The sequence below is a fragment of the Solenopsis invicta genome, chromosome 2, assembly GCF_016802725.1.
Source record: "Solenopsis invicta isolate M01_SB chromosome 2, UNIL_Sinv_3.0, whole genome shotgun sequence".
Classification (NCBI taxonomy): Eukaryota; Metazoa; Arthropoda; class Insecta; order Hymenoptera; family Formicidae; genus Solenopsis; species Solenopsis invicta.
In genome coordinates this window covers 3,701,464-3,725,828 of record NC_052665.1, presented here as the reverse complement: position 1 = coordinate 3,725,828, position 24,365 = coordinate 3,701,464, and the positions used below count along the sequence as shown (strand labels likewise).

General features: G+C 39.9%; 2 protein-coding genes across 10 annotated transcripts in view; one reads left to right on the top strand and one right to left on the bottom strand.

Moving 5' to 3' along the window:
- The window catches only part of LOC105198997 (sialin), a 197,903-nt gene extending 182,237 nt beyond the window's left edge, over positions 1-15,666 (bottom strand). Inside the window, exon 1 of the mRNA XM_011165877.3 lies at positions 15,537-15,666. The gene's annotated coding sequence lies outside the window, so the exon portion shown is untranslated. The remainder of the gene's footprint in view (positions 1-15,536) is intronic.
- LOC105198996 (teneurin-m) overlaps positions 1-24,365 on the top strand; it is a 535,513-nt gene that overhangs the window by 292,314 nt on the left and 218,834 nt on the right. The window lies entirely within an intron of this gene.

Below are 24,365 nucleotides of genomic sequence, written 5' to 3'. Positions count from 1 at the left end.
CCTTTACGTTTCGCGACGGAACCATAATGCAAACCATCCGTTCCAACCATTCCGCGTCTGTCACGCTCTTCCGCGCGCGCGCCGCGACGAATCCAGTAATTAAATCCGACTCCGCGAAACGAGCCAAAGTAAATGAGCGATGTCGGTACCGCGCGCGCGCGCGCGCGCTGGATGTCTTTAGCGCTGTCGGTGTCGCTACCGTCGATTTTCTGGTGGCATTGGCAGTGAACGCAGTCAAACGGGAATACAGGAAACGGACGACGATGACGAGAAAGAGAGGAGCGAGTTAGAGGGGATAGCGGAAAGAGCAACCTGCAACGCACGAGCTATGCTCTACTACATGGCTGCACAGACGTGCACATCGCGTAAATGTTGCCGCGTCAAGGGCTCAATTAGCGAGCGATAACGAACACTCCAAAGTAAACACGGCAACGAAGGGATCGGGTCAAACTCGCCTCAGCTTTCCTCGCAAAGCTCGACAAGCTCGGCGGAAAATCACGTAGGTTTGTGCTGCTAAATACAGGAACTCGCTAAAAAAAGATTTGCCCCATTGTCACTTCGTTACTGAAAAGATTTACAGATAGAGATAAAAACAGATTTTAGAGACAAATGTGTGTAAATTCGATACAAATAGTAAAATAAAAATGAAAGATAATCCGTAATTGTCCGTTTGTTAGTCTATATGTAAATTGTTCAATAATTGGTGATGTGACTGAATACATATTTGTAAAATATAACTCACTTTCGAAAACATCTCTATTTCTAAATTATTTGCACGTTTGATGGACGCATTCGGATATAGTTATTTCCGAAAGTATTGAAAGTACATACGATTTGTTGATCGCGCCGATAACAGTGAAAACAACCGTAGTTTCATTTGCGTTAATCGCGGTATAGCTTGTTTTGTTTCAATTATTTATTAATTAAAACAAATACCCACATATGTGTTCAGTGCGATAGAAAGTAACAGAGTATGTGCACAACCAAACTGCATTTTAACCATAAATAATTTAAAAATAAAGTTGTTTTTGTAAACAACGTTCTTGTTAGCCGTTAATTTCTTGCCATTAATCGATAAATATGATATTACGATTTTTCAAGAGATTTCGCGAGAGCACACATCTGGATATATGCTCGACAATGAAATATTTTTTTCCGCACGTTACATTCAGAATGTTCAGTTATTTTTAGAATTACATTATATCGCTAAACGGATACTCTCTAGTATAGTTATACGCTTTTATTTGCGCATAGTTACCTAAACCTAAACATCATCAATTGAAGAGACTTTATCGGCTACTCGCCCACGAAGCCGGTGAAGTGTTGGAGTGCTTCAACTTCGTACGAAAAGCGACGCGACCGTATACACAGGGCATCAATTAATCCGCGAGAACTTTACTGCCGCTTTAGTACGTTTACTAGCCTTGGTCAAGTAGTTGAGCTTGCGTGATAACTCCGTGCGACGAAAGCAGGACTTAAGTCCTTAAAGGGATTTAAGCGTAAGCTGATTAAACGACGACGCGACCTTCGGACCTTCAAAGTCGATTGAACGTGAATAAGTGAGAAGCAACAGTCGGTGTTGGACACATGCCGTCGTATTTCGCGACAATTAGAAACAACTGAATCGTCGCGTCGTCCGTGTTATTCGCGACGCATAATGCATAATATTTAATACGCACGATGTTTGCCGATATGCTTGATGCCATAATTAACGTGCCATTTATACGTTTAACTTTCGTCTTCTCTCTCTTGCTCTTTCCGTTTCAATTGTAGGTATCGTAGATGTCGGAAAGGAGCCATCGACACGTATCGTTCGTAGTAAAAACGTAACGCATTCGTATTTACGTACGAAGCTCGCGTATTTCACCCGTTATTGTTTTTCTTTATGCCCTTCGAAATGCCGGCGCATCTGTTTTACGAGTTATCCGCAAACCTTCCAAGTTTAAAGACACGTATCCAGACGCTTTCGAAACTTCCGCCCGCCCGCATTTCTCCCCTTTTCCGCGGCGCAACGCGGCTCTAGGAGATCCCTAGCATCTCTGTCTATAAAAGAATGGGGAAAAGGAGTTCATCGCGGCGACGGCGGCGTTCTCGCCGCGCGTCTCTAACGAACGCGCGCGAGAAAAGTGGCAGCGGTCCTTTCTTGGTGCACGCCCGCCCAGGCTTGGGCTCGCTCTCCGGTAACGCTCTCTCTGCAACGTGGAACATTATTAAGCCGCGTCTCTTTTCTCTGGACTTTGAGACGAGCCCGGGCGTGCGTTTACCATTCGCAGCCCATGATAAATTGTGCATGGCGGAACATTTTAACGGCCTCGTTTCTTTCTGCGTTTAAGTACCGCGCAAAAAGAGCGCGGAGAAATTCACGAGAGAAAGAGAGAGAGAGGAACGGAGGGAATGGCGGCAACGGCACCGGCAACGGCAGCGACGAGAGGTGTATAGAGGAACACTCGGTAAAAGCGGGGTGGTTGCGCCGAAAGGGGGTGAGCCGCTTACCCCTTTAACTCGCGCGGCGTAAACGACTCGCGGAAAAAAGAGAAACGGCGCGCGGCGAAAATGCCAAAAAGCCAGTTGGCGCGTATATACCGATTCCTTCCACGTGGGAGGCGAAAACTTAAGCTCTGTTTTCTACTTCGCGAAGCCAGCCGACCATTCGACGGGCGTCCCGACGCCGCGCCGCGCCACGCCGCTCCACTCCGTGCACCATCGAGCCGAATGCGCGCGGTGCGTCGCGGCATGGTGGCGGCGATCAGCGTGTGCGTGTACGAAGAGCGCCCTGCAAACTCATTAGGGGCTGAAATAAATACTACACTGCACTCGCTTCCGTCTCGCGCTGCTGCCTCCGGTGTTGCAGACTGCGCCTGCAGAGAGAACTTCCGATGAAAGTTTCTCCTAATGAGAGGCGAGAGAGAAAGAGGAAGAGGGGAGGGGGAAAGAGAGAAATAGAGACAGAAGGGAGCAAAATAGAGAGCAAAGCGCGGATGGGAACGAGGAACATGGAGAACCTGCCGCGTCGCGTTTCTCCAAAGTCAGATGCTTTTTTCCAGTTTTCGTGCCGGGGAGTCGCGACGTCTCCCCCTCAGCCGACGCTCTACTCGTCCCACTCTCAAGTGTTTTGGTCGTTCGAGCAAGCTGGTGCCCTCCTGTTTCTCCCTATACTCGTCATTCTTCCTTGCTCTCGCACCTCTCGCTCTCTCTTTCTTCGCCCTCCCTCCTTTCCTCCTCCTCCCCCTTCACCCCTTTTCATCATTTTCGTGCCATTCTCTATCCTTCCTTCCTTTATGTTCTTCTGCTCTCTCATCTCTCGGGTGTTTCCACATCGATAAGTAAGAAGTCCTTGCGAGAACTCTTCGTAGGAAAATGTCGAGAACCGGCTGTTCTCCGTACGGGTTGAAATAGAAGTACGAAAGGCGAACGAGATAAAGGGAAACGATGTCGAAGAGAGGAAAAAAGTTCCAAGACAAACTCTTGTTTCTTTTTTTCCGTCTCCTCCCTCCCGCGCGCATTTTTCTTTCCGTCATCGTCCGCTTTTTTCCCCAGTTGCATAACGTGCTGCTTAAAACTATTTTCTTGTTTCCGCAGACGAAAAAATATGCCTATAATGATTGCTCGCTGCGTCTGAAGTACAACCAATTACTCCACGAGAGGCCGTGCAGCGCTAGATCAGTTGATATACAAGGCACAAACCTCGTATTCAACTCGCGAGTAATTCGGATTAAAACAAATTTACAGTAATTAATTCCATGTTAGTAAATCCAATCAGACCTGCGTGACCTGCGGACAAACAAATGGGAACCGAGATTTGCTCTTCAGCGAAAAATCGCGTAGTCGGCGAAACTATAAGCTATCGTCGATATAGAAATTCTGATATAGCGTGATTCGCTTATCGAACAAAAAAAACTCAATTAATAATAACAGATGCTATTAATACCGCCGCGAAATTTCCCTCCGACGGATAGGGGTAATTACCCTGGTACGTGTAACGGGCAAATTTCCACGAACTGATATTGATTACTCGACGGAGATATTACGATTTAAAATTAATTTCGTGGAGCTAGAGACGCGCGCGCGTGCACGAACGCGTTCGCAGACAGTGCTGTAGCCGTGCGGATTAGCCCCCTCGTTCTCGTCCTGCGCGACCTGCTTCGCCCTCCGCCGCCGCCACCCCCTGTTAAGCCAACCTATTCTGTGATCCGCTTTCGCCATTTCAATTTCATTGTCCCCCTCCTGCCCTTCCGCTCCGCTCTTTCGCGTCTTCCGCATCCTGAGAACGTCTACAGCTGCGCCTGCAGCCGCGAGGGTCCGATAGGCACTCGCGAAAGAGCGACCTTTCCGTCGCCACTTTTCAGCCCAGCCAGCAGGGCTGCGATCCCTGAAGAAAGCGAGCGAGGAGGAAGCGCTGTCGCGGCTTGAGAATAAGCGAAATAATCTTTTAACCCCCCCCCCCCTTGGATGATCGCGATGGACTTGACGGGATCCGCGAACGACCGGGTCAAAGAAACGAATACGACCGATGAAATTCTCTCTTACAAGGGTCAAAGTACTTTCTGAAGTGACCGGACGTCACCGCGTCAAGGGACGTCGCAATTTATATCGTGTGCTCTCGCTACAAACGGCAATCTAACGAGCGGGATATAAGGCACATCTGAAATGTACAACTTCATCCGCTTAAATCATGACAATGCTTCTCAATTAAACTGACAACGAGCTCGGAAAGGATTGAAAATGCAATTTTGAAATTTGTTATTCGCGCAAACCGCGATCACCGACACAACGGTATGACAGAATTCGTGCCATGCCTCGCATGATTTGCATCGTAAAACTCTGTACACATGTGTTTTAACGCGAACGTGCAACCGCGATGAAATAATGGAGCATACACAATCGAGCGCACGCGCTCGGCCACGGACATGCAATTGCATTTACGCGACACGAAACGAGAAAACTGTCGCAGCTGTTGGAGCACGAATTAATTGAGGGTTACAGTAAGAGAAGAAACGATTCTATATTTTAAACATAAGTGATGGTGGTACATAATAATAAATTTTCATTATATCACGTACATTCCGTGTACAACCCACGTTATTCATTTGCTTAAAAAAAAAATTCCTCAAGGTGAACATTAGAAATAAATTTTTATGAAAACAGGCACATAATTACAGCAGACAGATGCATTATCATTATAATTGCTTGAATAATATGCTGAATAGTGAGTTAAATACACTACAATTTTGGATCATAACTCTTTCGCGTGGAAATACTTCACGTTTCGATAACACTTTTCGATATCGTGCTGCGCGACAGTCACCGCAATATTTATGTCCCATAATTCACGGCGAGATATAAAACAGCCAGTGAACCGCGAACGCGATTCTTTTCTTCCGTCTCATCTTCGAGAGAGATTCTCCACCCTCATTTTACCTGGCATTTAGATTAACTGTCGAAGTAATGCCATCTATCCGCCAACAAACTGCCGCGTTTCAGCTGCACCGACACTCGGCCGGACAACGACGAAAGAGCCCTGTTGTGTGTTGTGCAATTGCAGTTGCTCTGCCGCGAGTAGCGAGTACATCAAAAGTTCGTATTACGCCCGGAATCCGCGTCTTTACTTCCGCGAGACCATAAAACCGCCCGTAGGAATGCGCTGCGTGCGAATTGCGGCCGCACTTGACTACCTAACGGTGGATGGCGGTGGAAACCCGAGGGAGATTGTCCGAACTGTATCTAGAAGCAATTCCGAAGAGGCATCTTTCGCGGAGATACGTTCGATTGCCGGAATAATCCTTTCTCGAAGCCTCTTATAACGGAGACGCGGCAATCTCGCGGGAAAAATCGAATGCGATTTTTATTGTGTAATAAGAATGGATATCGATGCCAATATCAAATGTACTCCGCGCGAGACAACAAGTCATATCTTCCTACTTCTCTTGCGGACAGCCATTGTCCAAGAAGAAATACTGTGCGTACAATAACCCAAATTCCGACCGGTTCGTGAAACCATGCGCTATCGCGTTTTCTTCGAATCAACATTCCGTATCCTACTTTTATTCAATTATGCACACGCCACTCTCGATACGAAAATTGCTAACTATAAATCCTTATTTTACGTCTCGGAAATGTGCATAAAATACGTTCCTGCTATATTTTATATTTCGTGTTAGAACGAAATGCCTGTACATGAACGAACTCGACGACGGAGCAACAATGTATACAATAATGCAACTATAAAAAGCTTAATCTCAATTTAGATTTAATAATTTAACTAACATTTCTGGAACGCAAGATTCGATCACTTTACATATAACTTATAACAATGTAACGAGTCGAGAACAGTCTGTTTCACCAATTGAAACTAGTGCGAATCATCGACACATCTGTCTAATCACAAATGCAAATGATATGGAAAGCGGATCATCTCATCTGTAAAAAGTATGAATATAAAACAGGTCAGCACCTTTAAGTCGAGCAGCTTTGGGAACAGTTAACCTGTTCCCAAAGCTGCTCGTCGACTGACCGCACCCTCGTAATCAGATCAAAATCAGGTTGATCAGCACCTACGCGTCTCATTCTTCAAGAAGGGCGACCGCGTTTCATCTGTGTTCACGATTCGTATACAAGACATCTCCCGATAGGATCACCAATTATTCTCAACGATGGGCCCACGAGCCTGTCAATTATCTACCTGGCCTGTGAACCTCTGACCATGAGAAACGATCCTTGCTCGATCTGCCGAGTGGTTGTAACACAATACTGATAGATACATTTACGTGGTTAATCTGATAGCGTGACAATCAAAAAAGTATTTTCTGATTCGATCTTCTTGTACTCGATATTTGTTTACGGTGACGTATCTTAATTTCTTTCTATAAAACATGCAGGGCTTGCAATCAAAGAGTCTCGATTGTTTCGTATGTATGAATCGAAATAGTACCAACGTATAAGAGCTTTGATTTTTTCGACGATTATAATGCTCCATTTAAAGTTTCTCATTCTATATAATTATAATTCTGTACAAAATTTTTCAACATGCATTTTTTTTACTACGTGTAATTAATAATAATCAATCAACGAACACGTACAAAATTATACGATTAATATCAAGAAGCCTTTGCGTCTCGATGAAGCTGATAAACTTTACGCGAGACTTGGCAAAGTATTCCAACGCTAATTTAGATACCGTCATTTGAGCTGTCGTTCGAGAATGGCTTGCTGAGGCAAACGTTTACGTTTCTCGTTATATCCTCCAACCGTGTCGTCTAGCTCTCCGTATCGCTCTGTATGTATATATCTGTTAAATTCTACCACAGAAAATATGTCGTGACGATTTATCGAAGCGAATTTACGAATTACCATCGCTGTGCATTTGCTTACGACGTTTACATCGATTCGCATTTTTATCAAAGAAATGTTAGATATAGATATTAGATGGTAAAGATGTGTAAATCGGGATATTTAACGACAAATTAGATAAATTACAAAAGCGAATTTTTAACGCGAAGCTAATTTACTTGCAAGTTAAAAGTGAATGATAATTTTTAATCATTAACTGATGATATCATGTACACAATAGATTATCAGAAAATACATTACAGTGTGAATACCGAAGGTATTAAAATTGTATCAAATCATATTATTTAAATTGAGCAATAATATATTTGTTTTAACGTATTATATAATTTTTAGAATATAATATCGCGAATAAGAAATAGCCAAGTAAATTATTAAGAAGAAAATGCCATATACACGCAAACTATCGCAAATTATATTTTAATGATACACTTTTGTAGATAAAGAGAGAATTCAAGTCTTCAATTCGAAGGAAATAGCGCTGTAAGCATTTCAAATTCGCGATAGATAATCCAATCCATCCGAAAAGCGATAGCTCGATTCCCCGTAGCGATTTCACGACTCGTTAGATCAAAAGGGATGGCCGGGTAGGCTAGGATTCGGGTAAGGTCGAGACTCGCTTCTCGAATTTGCATGTCTAGTTTGTGTGTGTACACATGCAATTTGTTACCGCCGCCATTGCCGCAGCTACTGCTGATTGCTGATTATTCACAGACGCTAAAATATACACGGTTGAGCCCGACCTGCCCGGAGTTTATGTACACATGCACGGTGCCAAAGCGGAGGATTCATATAGCCGCGTGAAATCGTGTATATGGACGAATGTATGCATTCCTGTGTATCGTTCGCGCAATTAAAGTAGACGCAGCCGACCAAATGGCAAGCACACAATCATGATTTCAGTGTATAGGAACCGAAAAACGTTCGTACCAAAATGCCCGAACGTATAGATTTAATTGTACGCATGCAGAATAAATTTGGATCGTACGCGATTATTGTTTCGCGAAATTGCTAAATATTTGGAGATGTAGGATCGTATCATTCTGCACACAGTTGTGCACGTTACAATACCCCGTTTCATTCAAGATAACGAGCATCGTGTATAAAAAAAGTTATCCAGCTAAAGCTATGAGAATATAATGTGAAATATTTATATTGATTTGCGCAGTTAGCAGTGCACTCAATTGTTTTCATACTACAAATTGTTATCGCGAAAAGTATATATTTCATGTAACTCATGTATGATCTATACATTGCAAAAAAAAATTAATAAAATTTATTATCATAATTTCATTATTTCTTATTAATCTTCTTCATTAATTCTTATTAATTTTTTCGACCGTGTACAGACATTATACGTGCGCGACGATTGTCGCAAATAAGCGCCAATTTAGAGACGTGTAAGGTAACAAAAATATTATGTTTATCTAAACATTACATTTAGTAGCGTTCAACTTTCTATGAGGTTCTAACAATAACTCTAAGTTAGAGTGAGAATTTTCGTCGTAAAAGGATGCTTTGTAGATAACATAAAAGTTTCGTCGGGGGTTTGCGAAGAGAGCGGTATCATCAAATTGACACAAAATAAGGAAGTTTATATCGTCTGGCGGGAAATCGGAGAGTCGGGTAAAACGACACGCGGAAACGACCGGCAAGAGGGATCCTTACGAGGAGTTTTCCGTGAGTAATTGCAGTCGTTACCGATAATTAACACGAAATACGCCTGCCTGGCCGCGGGCGTTGCGTAACCTCGTATAACATAAACGAGATACCGTCGCGGCAATTATCGCTGCTTACGACAATTAATAATGGGATTTCCTTGATAACCGTGCGCCTCTTTCTTCCCCCACTGTTTCTACACCCGTCGTAGCGAGCAACGATAGCTCCTTTCGGGTAAAGCCAGCCCGGAAAAGGAGCCTCCTACCCCGAGTGTCTATTGTCCGCGGTAGCCCAATTTACGACGATTATTTACAGTCGGTGAAATTTATTTTCCCGTCGTTGTACCGCTTTCCCCCTTCCCCTACCTGCGCGGTTTTGCTCATGGATGAGGCGAGGGTGGTTGGTCTGGCGGTCGCCAAAACACGGGCGCCTCGTTAGCACCCACGCTAATAATAATTACTCGCCTGGTTTGACTCGCAAAGAGGGGAATGGTCTCGCACGGGGACGCAAGGACATTGACATCGTCTCTCCACAAAAGCTGAAATTTCCACCCCGTTCTGTATTTTCTACCCTGCGCGCCGGATATATTTCCCCTTTCGATGTTCTAATTTGCGACTGTCAAATTTTCAGCTTTAATGAAATCTGTTTTACGCTAATCCGTTTAGCGCCAACGTATCACGAAGTCAACTTGCTAAAGTACTATTCATGCAGTAACGTGAAAAAATCGCAATTGACACGATCGTTAAATATTCCTCTCACATTTTTCCTGCGACGAATAAGTTGAATATTACTTGTGCGTTATGAATTTTTATAGACAGTCGAGAATTTGTTAGATTTAATTTTTATAACTTATATTATGGTAAATACTTTTGCGATATACATTTATCGGCGTTTCTACTCGCCAAGCAGCTTATTACCCCTCTTGTTGGCTAATAGTTGAACCTGAGAAGCTTAGACTGAATACATTCTCGCCTTTAATCCGAGACGTTCCTTCCGTCAAGCCACCGTCGTCTCCTTTAGTATTGCAGAATTATATTTCTCTTGAAAGGAAAGATCTCGGATGAACCAATCATAATAATGAAATTTTACCTCCCACCGTCTGGCTGTCGAATGCGTATCAAGTTTCTGTGCTTCTACAAAAAGAAGGGAGAATAGATATAATTCGTTTAATGCGACGTTGAAAGATTACGCTTAGGCGGAAGAAATCTTAGAATTTGCGAAATTTTCGCACGCCGGGATGCATCGTCGCGCCATATCTGCGGAACTTTCTGCAAGCTGCTTACGGGAGGCAAAATCCACTCATCGAGATAAGCTCCTACTGAATGTAATTGAACTACAATGGTCCTAATCTCGACCGGACGCATTTCTAACGGAAATCTTAAGCGCGAAGTAATGAGAGCAGTTAGACGGATAGCGCATATTCCACGAAACCGTGCGTCAGTTACATAGATATCCGTAGACAACGTGAACTACTTCGCTATCTAACGAAATTTCTTGGCTAAACCGATACCACTGTATCGTTGCTCTTGTTCCAAATATTCGTTTCATTGCACAGTCACGTTGCAGATAAAATGGAAAAAGTGATCTTTACGTAAATTTTTGTAATTTATTGAAAAAATTCGAAACGACAATGAAGTAAATTCATTGTAAAATTTATTTTAAATGTCATCCTATTTGAGATGAACTCCCGTATAAATCTAGTCCTTTTAATTTCCTTGTAAATTTTACAAATATAACAAGTTTTTTATGAAACAGTTTTTACTAGAAAATAACATATAAATTTTGTTTCGCAATTTATTTGTGCTCCCGCCACACGATCAGATAAGATACTGCGGGCGAAATAGCAGCTGTATTGTTTAGAAGTTCGTCGTTTCCTTGATGCAGAGATGTAAAAAAAAATATGATTATCCTATACCCACTTTCCGGCAGCCACGTAACTTTTTTCAAACGACCGCCGTGTTTACTGATGAAAATACAGTTTTTTTCACGGTATATGGCAGTAAAAACTGCTTTACGATAGTAATACACGATAACGCCTGATGAAATAATCTTACGCGTGCTTTCCCCCGAAAAACCTGGAATATACAATATTAGTTTCTCTTAGCTTTCCTCGTAACTCTACAATACTTCACGTTGGTGTGGCCTTTTCGAGATCACCTTTTTCGGAACGTAAAAGTGCAACGCGCGATGTTATTACTGCGAATGATAAAATTGTCTTTCAGACGTTGCTTGTCAAGAGCGAAAAAGAAAGCCTGGCATCGCGTATCCTGATACAATTTCCGTGAATAAGAAGACGAGATATTTTAAACGAGACCAAGTTTTACGCGGAAATGTTTACGTGCAAACTGTTTCTTTCCGGACCTGTTGAACTAGTCCTTATTGTTTGTAAAACGCTTAAAGTTTTGCTCTTTGTGTGGAGATGAAAAACGCAATTCTCTATTATAATGAAATTTTCAAGACAGCAATAAATTTACGTATTATTAATGTTACACGACGATGATATCTTTTTTACATAACCATGCGTATTGTTAATTACTTCCGTAGACAGTGTGCATCCAATAAATAGTAATACATTGCAATTTACAATTTTAACTTTGACACGCATTAATGAAAATCATCTTTCTTTTGTTTCAGGTGAGTACATTTAACTCTCATGGATATTTATACTCAGGTGAGTTCACAATATTGCGACATAATTATTTTGTCGCGTTGAAGGTACCAATCAAACATAAAATACACGTTTCTACATGCGGACCTACATATGTAAGTAGAGTTATACGATAAACACAAAAATAATGCAAAAGTACGTTGTCACGTAATGACGATGCCACAGCCATTCTGCAAATTTGACGGCAAATGTGGGTCTACGTGACAACACGCGCATATACCAAATTACTAAACAGCAAAGACAAGACTGCCTATATAGCGGCTGTACACCATGTAACGCGTGCAACGATGTCGGGAATATAGAGGCTACGACGGAGGCAACTCAATGCATTATTCAGCTCGGTCAACCCTAACTCACGCAAGATGCATCCTCGTCTTCCTTCATCCACCTCTAGGATATACTGCGGCGGTCACCTATACGTCACCGTGCGTGCCTGCTGAATACACGTACATCGATCTAACGCGTTCACGAGCCACTGATTTCTACTTCGACGGTCTAGCTAGTGATTATTTATTACCGACTTTGTAGACGTTTTTTATTCTCTCGTCGTCAACCGCGCCCATGATAAATATCCCATGATAAAGATCGTAAAGACGAAGGGAGGGAACGTGATATTTCCCTCGTTTTACAACAAATATCTGATTAAGTTTACAAAATGAGAGAAATTGTTGGCTCCCGCGCGATCAGTTACGTAGAGGGGATAAAATCAAGAATGATGCTTTTTCGAGAAAATTCCACTTTTCTGAGAAGTTTAGGAAGTCCCGCGCAAGTAGTGGTCCGATTCGAGGGTAGTCAGGCGAGGCAAAATGGGTATTTGGTATTCCGACGAAGTAACCCCGAGCTCTTTCCACTCTCTTCCGCTCGTCGCGCACGCATGCCAACTATCTTCCGCTCGCTAGAGTCGCTCTTCACGGCTTTCGTCTCGAAGACAAGCAAATATTGGCGGTCGCTCTTGAAACGAAGAGTCAGGTCTGACTTATATATCGCGGCGAGTACGCAGACTCTTTCGTTATAAATCAAAAAGGTTACAAATGGTACCGTTCTAAATGGTGTCGTTCATACGAAAAAAAAAAAAAAATTAAATGTTAATTAAAATGTAAATAAAACGTAAAACGAATTTTATGTCATGCAATAATATATATTATATTTCTTAATCACAATTATTAGTTTACGAAAAAAATTTTGTTTAATTATTCTGAATCAGAAAAAGTGTTATAAATTTTTGAATACTAAGAACGATGCAACCCAAATTTCACCAGCATTGGACAGTAAAGTCATATGTATTATTTGTAGTTGATATATATATATAAATATATGCTTACTATAATTTATCACAATTGATTCTGCTAAATGGATATATATATATATATATATATATATATATATATATATATATATATATATATATATGTACATTTAATATATTTATATGCATTAAATAATTTATATATATGTGCATTATACAGTATAATTATACAATTTATATATATAAATACATATATACGTACATTTAGCGAAATTTATTACGATAAATTACACTGAGAGTGTCTGTCGATAGCTACCAATTACAAATTATAAGTATATGACTTCATTTTCATAGACGGAAAATTTGCTCATTATTTTGATAAAATTCTGTAAAATTCTTAAACCTTTCATAACATGGTTAAAAAGTAAGGTTAAAAAACGCATGTTATAAAGGACAATATAAACAATACATTAATGGCATCTGATCATAATTTCAAGATAACGTTAACCATATATTTTTACAAAAAAAATGTAACACATCGCAAAAGTCTGTTTACTCATTAAACCTCAATTATTTACACAAAAATCTATAAAAAATATTTTGTCTGTTTTAAAATAATTTTTGGCTGTAAACTAGTGTGATCTAAATACTTCGTAAATCGCGTAACTTGTGTATTATAATAATTATCGAAGTCGCAAGGGAAATAACGACATTTTAATCTTAAATTTATGTAATAACCTTATAAAAATCAGAGAATTTACTCGTGACGACGAGAAAGTCGTCGTCAGACACGAGTGGCGATCTCCTGTTATTTAATTAGCATCCCCCACGAAAGTCCAAGGCTAATTCCTCAACTAGTTAACAAACAGGTCGGTTCGTCAACGTTGAGAGAAGAAACGGCTTGATTCGGAGCGAGTCGCGGTAAACATCGCGAGTTCGTTGAAGTTTCCTCGCAGCAATCTCTCCGTTCTGCGACTCGTGCAGAGAGACGTTCGCATATCACTCCATCCCTGCCTTTCCCTCTCACCCCTTCTCTCTTTCTCTCCCATTCCTCCTTCCGCCTTTCCCGTCTCTTCGGAATCTCCGTCTCCCTTTCGGCTCTCCAATCTGCCTGCTCCTCGTTCCTTGCATTTTCTCTGTCTTTTCCGCGTCTTCTTCGCGGCAGAATGTCACAACTTTCGCGAAAGCCTTCGATTTGGACGCAGGTGGGTGGAGGCGCGGACGGCGAATCCGCATCAAACGAACCGATTGCAGAAAACTTGTCGAGAACCCCGACGAAATCCGCGCACGAGCCGCCGTCTCCACCCTCCTTCTTCTCCTCGTCTCGTCTATCCGTCCGTCGTCGTGCGTTCAGCACCGCAATGTTTCTCATCCCCTTCTTCCCTTTTCCTTTCCACAGTTTCTGTTTCGTTTCTGTTTCGTTCCTTTCCACGTTCGCGCGCGTCTCCATCATTCCTCTCTCTCTCTCTTTCTTGCCGATTTCTCTCGATTTTATTACTGCGCCGCGCTGTCCCGTCTCGCGATGTAACGTGAAAGATTGGCGGGAATGAAAAAGTCGCGAAACGCGAAATCATAATGTTACGAGCGTGGACTCCAAGGATTAAAAGCCGAAAGGCATTCGATGGACGGATTGACAGAAAGAAAAGAATTGCGAGAGAATGACACTTTTCTCTCCTCGCATTTCCGCGAACACGGTTTCTCTCGAAATGTAAATCACGTTTTCAAAAAAAGGGTATTCGCAAAAAGTTGAATTACATTTAAAATATGGAATATTTGAGTTTTTTTTCTTTATGTGCACCGCCAACTGAGCAACCGCGATCAATATAGGTCTTGTACACTGAAAAAAGAGTTTTAATAACTACCAAATGTTGAGTGAAACAATGTCAATTAAATATTTGATTAATATAACCGAAAATAATTTTACCTTTTTAAACATTTTATAAATATTATTAAATTTATTTGTACTTACTAAATATTTAGAAAAGTCCAATTATTTTCGGTTATATCAATTAAATATTTAATTATTATTATTTCACAACATTTGATAGATATTATTAAACTCTTTTTTAAGTGTACGATCAATAATACTGATTAGTAATATTTATACAGTTACATAATAATAGTGTGTATCAATATTTTTATAACTTAAGGTTATTTTTATCCAAGATTATGCTACCCAAGATTGTAAAACATGCTGATGAAAACATTAGTACACTGAAAAAAGTGTTAAGCTATCAAATATTGATTGAAATAATGCTAATTAAATATTTCGTTAGTATAACTAGAAATAATTTTACTTTTTTAAATATTTAGCAAGTATTCAAATTTGCAATATATTTAAAATATATTTAACATTTACAATATATTTAAAAAAACACAATATTATTTCACTCAACATTTGATAACTATTATCAAACTGTTTTTCAGTGTACTTGATAATCAAGAAGTTTGGATCATAGTCAATATTTTACATCACTCCATCAATCCTACTAACCGTACGCAATCGATATCTTCAGTATTTAGTACTATAACATTTAAAACAAACTTCACCTTCGATCATTTATTTATAACTACAGTGACCATACGTCCTTTATGAACATAACGCTGGAATGTACTCACCGAAGTCGATGCGTCGCCGTTGCTTTCTCCGTGATGGCCCGATTGCTCCGAGACTCGCACCAGTGAAACACTCACACAACACAATCGAGAAAATGTGTCTGGTCACGATTCCCGCGCGTTAATTAACACTTTGATCGTCCTTCGACGCTCCCCGACTACGACTATTTTATATAAGATGCAGAACACGAATCGCAGGTCGCAAACGCCGATGCGACAAACAAAAGCGTTAATAGTATCATTGACGCTTTTTATAAGCTATCGTGTTCACATTTACAACCTGCGACCTGCACACCGCGCCTCACATAAAATAACCTTTACGCGTGTGGCTCAGCGAACAATCACAAAAACATGCAACGGTAACCTCAATATCTACGTAATCTCCGTAACGCAGCATCACTGTCACATTTGTCCGATAAAAACAACACGCGCACGCGTCGCCGCGACATTCATTACACTCGAGATGACACTTATTGTTAGAACGAGTAAACAACGGGCGGAGAAACGGTCGTTCTTGCTTACTTGTAGTCACATACGCGGCGCGTTCCGTCTGACGGTGGTCACGCTGCGAAGACGCCGCGGCAACTTCACGCCGGTACGCATTTTCCCGAATGCTGCGGCATCACGCTCGCATTTATTCCATCAGAATAACGCACATCCGCGTTGTCCTCATGACATATCGTAACGTCCAATAAACGTCCGATACTTTTCTCGATATTTCCGAGTCGCGCACAAAATTTATTCCCGATCGAGGAAGCGCGAATCTAACCTCGCCGCGCGATGAGTGATGAGGGCTCGCGGGATTCAACGAACTGATGTTGAACGTACCGTTGCACGAATCAGAAAGATGTCGCTGTGTGCACGCACATAAAATTATCGAAAGTCAATTAACTTGCTCCCCTCTGTTGGTTATATATTTTTTCTAAATAAAGAGATCTCTGACGAAACTATTTTATCTCGCGAGACGAGAGATGCGATCAAAGTGACGCTACGAATACCTTGAAGCATTCTTTGATTGACCGATTCGTAAAATGCTTTGTCATTGGTCAATCAAATGCTCCAAAATATTTATAGCATTAAATTGATCGCATCTGAAATGTATGAGACCAAGTATCGTCGAGCAACTGCTGATTATGGAATTAAATGTAGGTACCCAGTATAAATTTTTCGTATAAGAACATACATAAATATATGTAATTATACAAAATAAATATCCATATTCGTTTATATTTGTTTCGTTAGTAAAGTTTCTGTTTTTCTCATCAAACTTAAATTTTTGTAAATATTTTTTTCTCGTTTTACAGTTTTTTTTTAAACTTTCTTTAAACTTAACTTTTGTAAAAGAAACAATGTGAAAATTATTTTGTAATTATATTTTTGCGGCTTCTCATTATTATTTTTTTTGTATGAAACAAAAATTTTACAAAAAAACGAAATTAATAACATATATAGATATATTAATAACATATATGAATATATATATATATATATATATATATATATATATATATATGCAATTAATTAATTATACACTGAGAGAAGGAATATTTTAAAACAAAAATTTGTAATTAACATAAAAAATGATTTACTCCGTGGGTTCTAAGCTTAATTACTTGCAGTCAAGTTCAAAATTTCTTAATTGAAATATTTGTATAAAACGGAGAATTATTTTTTAATAAAATATTTTTCTGCAGTTCTAGAAAATATTTACTGTTATTAAATTATTTTTATATTTAAGATCAGATTTTTTTACTGTAAAAAAACAATTAAAACAATTGATTAAGTTCAATAATATATTATTCGCTTGTTTGTAAAAGCATTATTTAAATGCAAAAAATGTAATAATACAAAATTATGTACTTAAAGTAATTTATCCACTCACTTAAAAGTAAATAGTTTTATTTAAACAGAACAAACAAATGTTTGTATCAAAATATATGGTTGTAAGAAAATGTATTTTTTTCGTTAAAAATATTTTTCTTTCAGTGTACATTTATATGATCTCTATAAAAAAATTTTTTCACCAGGATTCTAAAGGCATCTTAAAGCTTTATACGCAAGAGACTATTAATAGAGGCTGACGAGAGAACTGCTGGACATTCATTTAACAATGCTATTCCCGATTATCGCGATCTTTCAAGCGTAATTTAACTCCGTGAGAGCGCAGATTAGATCGTATTAATAACTCGCGTTACCGGATAACGACAAGTAGATAACGCGAAAAACAGCGGCGGTTTTGAGACGTAACGACTGCAAATTCGAGCACGGTAAATTACCGCCGAGTACCGTCATTAATACGAAATCCATTGTGTACCCTCGATCCACATTCGTACGCGCGATGCGAGGCGATGCGGACGAATAAATAATGCGGAATAACGCGTCTTAATAAATGAAATGCCTGAACAACTGTTGCGTTGGCCTGAAAAAACGAGCTGGTCGTAAACGTCGATTGTAAGTGCCGCGGCGAACTATTGACCGCGATTCTGGACATTAATTAATGTTAATTAAATAACCCGATCCCTTTCTCACGATGCACTTTTACGCGCAGGTTTTTCCTTTTAACTCTATCGCTATTCGCGATTTTATTTTAAATCACGCACGATTGAACATCGACCGCGTAAAATTCCGTGATCGTCGATTACATTGAACGAGCGTTATTCGAAACGAGAGCACCAAAGATAACGTTCAATTAAAGATATCGAAAGTTTACGTTACATCTTTCCCATTTAATGATTTTACGATATTACACAGCCACGTCTTTTATTCGCCTGTATCCATAGAAATCTGTTATCGATATTTATTTCCAGAGAGATGAAAATGATTAAAAAAAAAATCTCGAATAAAAAAGATTCAGTAAAAATTGGTTTTTCTCTGACATTGAAACCGAATATATATTTTTCGACATTTAACACCGTATTTTATTGTTATAAAATTTAGTTTTGCATTCATCCAAAAGAATCTTCTGTGTAAAGATAAATGCGAACAATCAAATTGTAGTATAATATAGATTAAATGACGATGGTCATACCTAGATCATCGTTAGTAGAAATGAGAAAAAATGAATTCGAAGCTCATGTTATTTATTTGATTTGCGCAACGCAAGGGCATTTTCGCTTGGATTTGAAATTATATATGCACAGAAATATTAAATAATATCGGAATGGCGTATCAAATATACATCAAACGTTTTAACAATAAATATGAAGAAATAAATTCTGTATCTCTTTGTAATATTTTGGCAAAAATAAATTTTTACTGTATAAAAACCTAGTTTCCGAATTCAGAAATACCCGTTTCTTTAGCTTCACTTATTTCGATAGTCTTTTTAGAGAGATCGCTCTGCTGTAATCTGTGTACTCTTTGTCGTTACAAAACCTTGATTTCCAAGTATGTATCAGACACGCGGCGGAGCGTCGCGCGACGCCGTTGTTTGTTTTGACTCCGGCGATCACATTACACTGCGAGTCTCGAAGCCTCTCCCACCCCACGCACTCACCGAGGTAAGCTCCGTGTTTTCAATATGTTTCGGAGAAGACTACCGCAAACGTGTGAATGTCTAATGCCTATTTCCACCAAGAGATTAACTTCGATCTCAGTTTAATTTATTGTTTATCCTTTTACAACTCAATATTAGTTGCTGATTGCTCAACAACACTGGGTACTCAGTACGTTTCGCTTCGCGAGATACGATTAGAAGGTAGTTTTATTTTGATTCGCATAATTGTCTTACCGTGCATCCCGAAATATTTTATAATTGTTCGCGACTCTCGTTCTCTTCGTGTTTTTATTTGCGTTTCTTCAAACACGATTATCGCGTGAGCGCACAAATAATATACAGATCGAGTGACGGCATAACGCGACAAGTCGAAATTCTTCGGTAAAGATTAATATATGTACTTTATTATTATTATTATTTTTATCTCTCGACAATCGTATTTCTTTCGAAGTGCGTCACTTTTATTTCCAATTTTGATAAAGCAATGCGCGGAGAGGTTAGAAAGCAACAAGCAAGAAACAGGAAGCGAAGAACTCCGTAATATTGCTCCGCAACACTCTTCGCTATTAAATCGTATTATCCGTCACGTTTCGCGTACGAATGTCATCCCCCGAGTATCGCATGTGTACGTACGTTATTTGTTTGCGGCGTATAAAAATCGTATTGTTTACAAGATCGTTTCTGTAGAGTCTCGAACCTTCGCGTTTCGACCGTTGAAAGAAAGTGGAGTGAGGCGAGCGGAAAGTTTCTAGAAAAAAACGACAGGGAGCGAAGGTATATTTCCGAAAACTCGCGATTGGTTCCGCGGGTTTGGACAATCGCGCGTGATTGGCTGCCACCCTCGTACCCCCTCGCGAACTGGACGCGGGCCCGCCGCCGGACAGTCTTGCGCCGTCTTGCAAGGAATTAGTCTCGGTCCCGCGTAAATGAGTCTCGCAACTGTGCTTGCCGTCGTATCGCGACTCGATCCGCATCCTCAGTATATTTTCCGTCGGTCGAGAGTGAACGTTGTGCGGGAACGACGCCACGACGGTGTTAAGTCGGGAGTCGGGAACGCTAATTGTAATCGAGCGACGACGGGCGACCGAAGTGTTGAATCAACGACGCAAATGATGGTGCGGTACTGAAATCCTTCGTCATCAGTAAATGTTGCTTCGGAACAGTCCAATTACTACACTACCGCGTGATACGGGATGACTATTCGAGTGATCGTGTGGTGATCTAGTGATTAAATTGACGATCAACGATGCTCCGGTACGAGGCTCCGACTCGCCCCGCGAAGTCAGCCGTGGAAGGAGCCGGCGCGTCGGTATGAAGTTAGCTTCGCGTACCCTCAGTTTTCCCTCCATTGCCGCGAGCGCCATTACCTGACCGACAGTGACGTGCAACGGACGATCGCGCATTTTTCTATCCATTGTCGCGCTGATACTTAATGATGCGCCTCGGTCTCGTGCGTGCACACGCCACGTCGAAATTTCTGGAAGTTCGCGACCGCGCTCCCGGCCGTCGCAAGAGTCGCCGCTCCGAGTCTTCAGTGTGTTTTTCGGGTCGAGAGTAAACATTGTGTGACCGTCGGGTGTTGAATCGAGTGAAGGTCCGTGCGAACGTCCGTGGAGTGTTAAAAGCCGACGGGAACGAACCCGACAAACCGGAGTTTTTCATTATGATCAACTGTACGCCGGGAAACGGTACGATCCACCTATTCGTCATTCCGCATAACTCGCGCGATAGTACCTCGAGAATGCCGAATTTCTCGCGAGGCGCATTAAGCGATTAATTAGGGCACGCGCGTGCACGCCACGTCGCGTGAAATTTTTGAAACTTCGTTATCGCGGTCGCCGGCCGTCGCAAGATTTGCCGCTCCGAGTCTTCGACGTGTTCTTCGGGTCGAGGGTGAACGTTGTGCGCGTACGATCTTCAGGTGTCGAATCGAGTGACGGGCGAACATCCATGGAGTGTTAAAAACAGACGGGGACGACTCCGACAAACCGAAGCCTTCGACATTCGTGATCAGCCGTGCGCCGGGAGACGAGTCACATATCAGGATATTCGTCATTTCGCATAAATCGCGCGACAGTACTTTGCCAGTGCCGAATAACCGTGTGACCTAACATTGTTTGAAATACATCCTAAGCGACGATAAACAAGTTGGCGATTAACGACGCTGCGGTTATACGACGACGCTCTGACTCGTCCCGCGAAGTTGGCCGCGCGAGGAGCCGTCGCGTCGGTATGAAGTTAGCTTCGCGTACCCTGAGTTTTCCCTCCATTGCCAATACCTGTCTAACCTGCCCGACGGCGACGTGCAACGAACGATCGCGCATTTAATGCGCTCCAAGTGCATCTCGTGTGTAACGTGCGTCGCGAGTGCCAGTGCTATACGACGACGGGCGATCATTGTATCGTGTTAATTAACGCGCGGGATCGTAATTAGCCGCGTTTTTCTGATCGATATCAGCGCGAGTGAGTGCATGTCCGGAGCGTCGGCGCCGACGAACGGCGAAGAGGAGGCGGCGACGGCCAGGCTTCGGCAACGAGCAACAGCGGCGCGTCGACGGGTGAGTGAGCGCATTTATTACGTACAATGGTCTTCATGGTAACATGTTACAAGCCGTGTGTATTTTTGCCTCGGAAGCGAAACGAATTGTCGAAAAATTGAAAATGTGTATACGTGTATAATTGTATGGTGAGGTTAAACATCACCGCAGAAAGCCCGGCAACGTTTTCAATTTTTCATCATTATAACATTCATCTGGTGAGCTCAGAATGTCAAAAGAGAATTTTTTCCCCCATCTCTCTAATGTAATTTCCAAGTTATAAGCTGGTACTTCACCTAAATCATTTGCATAATTATTATTTTCCATTATTATTACCAATTTAACATTTCTGCATCATAGCGGTGAAGCATAGCGTTTCGAATTGTATTACTGTTATATTTGTCTGTAACCGTTTTTTTTTTAATTAAAAAAAATTTCTTTTATTGAAATAACTGAATTAACTGATGTTGTTCTTGCTTTGTAACGCGATTAGCAAATGCCATTTGATCGCCAACAAATCTCGTTGCCGCAGCATTTTTTTAATGCAAACGACATTTTTTTAAAAGTTATTTGCTTGTTCATTGGAAATAAATTCTGATACATACACTGTGATCAATAATGTATTATATTTGCTGGTATTGATGGGAGCAGCTGTTAGAATAGGCGCTTTTAGAAATACAGGTATTATTAGCGGGCCCTTACAGAAGGGGTGGGGAAGGGAGGAGGATAAAGCGTCTCAAATTTATTCGGAATTCACACACACACACACCCACACATACACAAAGCGAACGCGCGTTTGCTAATCCATGGAATGTCAGACAATGAGTCTTTCTCCTGCAAAGGAGAAAGTAGTTTTATTATGTCATATGCGTTATAGTTGGAGAATTAATGAACATTTACGTCTTTTGTTTAGCCACGTGACTTTACGAAGGGATGGTTGTTACTTGTTAGAGACGGATTATAGAGAGGGGCGAACGATTATTTGCCTAAAAGAGAAGAAAGATTTTCCGCATTGATGTAATTTGCTCTGAATTGTTTTGTCTTAGCACCGAAGAAATTATTTGTTATCGTTAAAACGCCATTCTGGCGTCGTTTATTTTACCAGCAAAAATACCATTTTGTTAAACAAGTTATATTTAATATTGATTTTATACCGGATAACGTAGTTAAAAAGTTAAATAATAAAGTTAAAAAAATAATTAATTTTAACTTAATCTTAAATAATTTAATTTTTAACCTCAATTAGTTATTTTGGGAATATGTAAACAAGTTTAATTGAAATACGTTTTGAAATACATTTAATTTATTAACTTTTTTCCTAATTCAACATTTATGTAAAAGAAAAAATTAAAAATACATTTTCATATAAAAAAACATCTTTTTGTTATTTCATATGGACTTAAAATAAAATATTAAATTTGTAATCTATTTATAATTATTTTTAGTAATCTAACTTTAGAAACTTATGAATTTATAATGTGAATAAAATGCTTTTTAAAATTTACTTTTACTTTTTTAATTTCATTTAAGTTAATTTAATCTTAACGTAATTGTTAACTAGTCTTTTGTTCGTGTAACTTTTAACGTTAATTAATTCTGTAAGCTATTAATTTAATTTAATTAAAAAAATATTAATTTACCCTGGTTTTATAGAATTATAATTTCTTTTACACTATTAAAGTACACATATTAATTTATACGACTGTAGCCGATTTTTAATCAAAAACAGGAAAAATAAATTATAGATTTTATTTATCGACTTTTACTTTAAAATTGGGATCAAAGCTATTAATTTACCAAAATGTTTGTGGAAAAGTTGTGCAGGAAACAAAGGCAGGTGTGAAATCAATAAATAAATAATATTAAATTGTTAAAATCAAGTTTAGTGATTTAGATTTATTTAATTTAAGAAAATATAATATTTAACAATCTCGATGTAATATAAACCTTATGAATGTATTGTAAATCATATTTGTGTAAGACGCGATTGGTAAAACTGACGACGCCATTTATTCCTCTAAATTCGGGAGACACGCTCGCGATCGAATTAATAAACAAATAAGAAACTTTTGAGGTTCAATATTATGTCCGTTCCTAACTCAAAACGAGAAAACTCATCGCGTGCAATTAATAATAACGGTTCATCCTTCCTTTACCGAAGTTCGGAAAACTCAGTAACTACAACCGTTCTTCCGAAGAACTCTAATTTCTCGGATTTAGACTGTCACCGCTTCATACGACAACGCATTTACTGACCGCAGCAGTACATGGAAAAGATCGTGACCGGCAAATAAAATAACCTAGGTTTCTCTTTTTTCTCTTTTTCTTATCCAGACTTGTCAACCGTAACTCCGCAGACGGTCTACGCGAAATCGTGACTGAGTTTGGCCAAAACGATGACACTAGCCATCTTGTAAACATACTCGGAAGCGACAAATTGAAATTTCCATTTCTAAATATGGTATTTATGGTATTTGAAAATGTAATGAAAAAAATATTTTTTTATTTTGCTCACACTGTTAAATTCGCAGTGTCAAATTACACCCAATTTGAGTTATTTTCAATCATTTCTATAGATCGCTATTGCTTCTATACAATATGTTAGCAATTTAACTAAAACAATGTTGTTAAAAAATGTATCTATTAAAATGTTAAATTTGACTCTAATTTATTATCTTATTTAGGTGCATATATTAATATGGACTTACTTTGAAACAACCGTAAAAATCGTAAAAATAGGTTGATTAAATAAAGTTCTGCAAGCCATATATTTTGTGTTAAAATAATAAATTTTGACAC